This window comes from Theropithecus gelada, chromosome 3 (genome assembly GCF_003255815.1).
Source record: "Theropithecus gelada isolate Dixy chromosome 3, Tgel_1.0, whole genome shotgun sequence".
In the NCBI taxonomy this organism is placed as follows: domain Eukaryota; kingdom Metazoa; phylum Chordata; class Mammalia; order Primates; family Cercopithecidae; genus Theropithecus; species Theropithecus gelada.
Genome location: NC_037670.1, coordinates 69,155,055 through 69,158,654, shown reverse-complemented (window position 1 = coordinate 69,158,654; position 3,600 = coordinate 69,155,055). Strand labels below are relative to the sequence as shown.

The 3,600-nt window shown below is 50.4% G+C and overlaps 1 protein-coding gene across 2 annotated transcripts in view; it reads left to right on the top strand.

Annotated features, from left to right (window-relative positions):
• The first annotated feature begins 1,382 nt into the window (after window positions 1–1,382).
• BLVRA (biliverdin reductase A) overlaps window positions 1,383–3,600 on the top strand; it is a 44,389-nt gene continuing 42,171 nt past the window's right edge. For both annotated transcript variants that reach the window (XM_025380868.1, XM_025380865.1), the window contains exon 1: window positions 1,383–1,610. The gene's annotated coding sequence lies outside the window, so the exon portion shown is untranslated. The remainder of the gene's footprint in view (window positions 1,611–3,600) is intronic.

Sequence of the window (3,600 nt, the reverse complement as noted above, 5' to 3'; positions counted from 1 at the left end):
CTAAATAACTGTCACTCAGGAGCAAGACAGGTAGCAATTTTGAATGGAGTGATTAGGGTAGTTCTCAATGAGGCAGCATTTGAGCGAAGATCAGGAAGAGTGAGAAGTAGTTGAGCATTCCAAACAGACACCAGCCCGTGCAAAGACCCTGCAGCAGAGCCCTGTCTGCTTTGCACAAGAAATAGCACAGAGGCCAGAATGACTGGAGCAGAGTGAGCCAGTGGTGAGGCAGTAATATGAGGTTGCAGGAGTAACAGAGGAGCAGATCAGGCAGGGCTTTTGCTTTTACCCAGAGTTTGGGAAACCACTGGGAAGGTTTTCGGCAGAGGAGGAATTTGATCTGGCTTTCTTTTTTTAAGGTCACTCTGGGTGCTGTATGAGGACAGGCTGCAGGAAGAGGACCACTGTCATGACCAGGTAGGAGATGATGGAGGTAGAGGTAAGAAGTGGTCAGGCTCTGGGTATGCTAGGGAGATCCAACCAACAGAATTTTTGGGCCCTGGAGGTGGGATGTGAGAGAAAGGTGAGTGCCAGATAACAGCAAGGTTTCTGGCCTTGACAGCTGGAAGATGGAGTTGCCATTGAGATGGTGATGCTATGGAGAAGAGATCAGGGGCACAGATTTGGATGTGTTGAGATTGAAATGTATTTTAGAGATCCAAGAGGAGGTATTAAGTAGGCACCTGCATAGAGGAGTATGGAGTTCAGAGACAGGTCCCTCCTGGAGATAAAAATTCAAAGCCAAGCCTTCTCTCTCCGCACTCAACAAAACCTCACTTAAACAGGCTTGTCAGGTCATGGAATAAAGTAATAGAACTCTTGGTTGGGGAAAATGCTGGTCAACCTTACCCGTCAGAACGCTGCCTTTAAGATCAAAGAGATCTCTTTCCTTCAGCCTAATCCACCCCGCTCCCTGGTTTCCCCTCAGCCCCACTAGGCTAGAAGCTCCCTGGCTTCTCCCACATCAGGATCCCCAACAAGCCCATTCCCAGGTGGATAAGAGCCCAGGCAGTTTCCTAGACCACGTTCACTTCCTAGCTACCCAAGAACAGGACATCGCAGACACTGGCCTCCTGGAATATTCCCCTCCGCTTCTCACATTTACAGGAAGGACTCAAGTAAGCCTCCGCGCCAGTTCAGTCGGCCCGGGGCCACCAATACCAAAGGGATTCAGTGGGTTCTACGTGGTGAGTGGGGGGCGGATAAGAGAGATGCGACACCCCCTCGACCCCCCAACGCCGGGGCCAGGCACACCTTGAGGGGCCCAGCCACTTCCATACGCCCTCCGGCCGACGAGCACCTACCACCCACCCCTCGCCACCAAGCTGGGTGCAGAGAAGAGGTCAGGCGCACGGACGGTTCTTACGGGCCCAGGCGCCAGGCCCAGGGCACAGAGGCCGGGATCTCACGCGCGACCGCACGAGGCCGGGACCCTCCCTCCCCTTCCCGTCCACTCCCTTCCCCTCCGCCTCCAGTCCTCTCCCGGTCTCCGCCATCCCGCGTCTGGGCCCCCGCCCCCCAGCGGGGCAGCCAATCGGAGCTGGGATCCCGCCCCGGTCCGCAAAGCCAGTGGCGCCCGGAGGCTGCACGGAGAGCGGTGCCCGCGTCAGGTGAGGCGCGCGCGGGGAACGGGGGTCGCGCGCAGGGGAGCGGGGGTCGCGCGCGGCTTCCATAGAGCGCTCGGACCTGAGCTTGAAGCCCCAGGCCCGCAAGAGGCCCGGGCCCGCGGCCGCCAGAGCCGGGACGCACCCTGGGCGCCGCCTGCCCCGCCCCGCCCCGCCCGGGCCCGGAGTGAGGACGCGGTCGGAGGCCCAGCAGCGCAGGTCCCGGCAAGGGGCTTTCTCAACTACACAAAAGACAGTCTAAAAAATTAAGTCTCCATTTCGGTTAAGACTGCCCGTAGTTTCGGTTTTTATGTAGACCCAAGAGGGCAGGCTCGGCGTCCGCGTGCCGCGTAGTCCGGCGGCTCCAGGAGCGCGAGCGGCTGGGCCCGGGCGTAGCCGCCGCAGGGCCGCGAGCTCGGCCGGGGCCCGCCTGGGATGCCCTGAGGTCTGCTCCGCGGGGGCGAACCCTGAGGCGCCGCGCGAGGCACTTGGCCTCTCCTAGCCCCGCTTTCGTCTTTGGAAACTGGAAACTATCACTTATTTCATAGACGGTGTGAGGGTTACATGACAGTGTTCTGTAAAGTGCACTCTACATATGAAGTGCTCAGAAATATGGCTAGTAATGAGGGTATTTATAAACTACTTAAATTATAAAAAGTTTGCGACATCGGACTTACAGTTTTGGATACTAATTTTTTCCACTTAACGTTCATTATATGATAGGAGTTTACCATCCTATTATACCGCTGTGCGATCTGATCTTGGGCACGTTAACCAACCTCTTGGTGCCTCGATTTTCTTCACCTGTAAACGTGGAGATAATCATAATGCTTACTTGGTAGGATAGCCGTGAAGAATAAGTGACTTATGGAACGTAAATAGCTTACAATAGGGTTTTCAGCATGGGAAGGATTCGGTGAATGTTAGTTGTCATCATCACCACCTACAAAGCAAGCAATACTGTGTTGAAAGTTTTTCCATCATTAATGTAATTTCTATGGTACGATTTCCAAGAAGATATTAAAATTATGGAAATAAAGGTATTGGTATATTGCTAATTATTTCCCAAAAGATTGTATTGATAAATATGTTCATCCTTCCCTTAACGGTATGCATTCCAGAAAAACAAACTTAAGTCAAATGTTAGACAAAGTATCAGAAGGGAGATTCTGTAGCCAGGGAGCTAAAAATTACAAAAGGGTCTCTAATTATACTTGGCCTTTTTAAGGAATAATTCTCAGTGTGTTTTTCCGCATTTCATATGTAATCTTTACTGGTTTTTTTTGTTGTTGTTTGTTTTGTTTTGTTTTGTTTGAGACGGAGTCTCGCCCTGTCCCCAGGCTGGAGTACAGTGGCACGATCTTGGCTCACTGCAACCTCCTCCTGCTGGGTTCAAGCTATTCTCCTGACCTGAGGTGGTCTACCCACCTTGGCCTCCCAAAGTGCTGGGATTATAACAGGCGTGGCATGAACCACTGCGCCCGGCCGATCTTTACTTTTTTATTCTTTGTACCCCCTGCCTATCCAGTTAGCATCTGATTAAAGTCAAAGATTTGCCACTTTGGGCCACATCTGTTAATTTTCATCTTTGTTCTAATTGTATTTAGGTTTTGATCTACACTACTTATTACTCCCAGTCATTTTTTATAGAACTGAAAATCTGGTAAAATACTCAAAATTGCATAGATTTCTATGTAGAGGCGACACTCCACCAGAACCGTGGGCTGACAGGGAATCCCACCGTGCAGGAGCTGCGTGCGTTTTCATTTCTGATTCTCTCTGGCGTATCCAGGACTCTGATGACATGATCATATATATATCAGTAGTAACAGGTTGGGCCATTTGTTTTTTGTCATAAATCATGTATTTAAGATTTTAGAAATAAGTTGATAGCCATATATTTTGGAATTTGAAAAAGACATTTCATGACTCAGCTTCAAATTATGCTTTAATCAAATAGTGAAACTTTTCTTTTTTTTTTTTTTTTTTTTTTTTT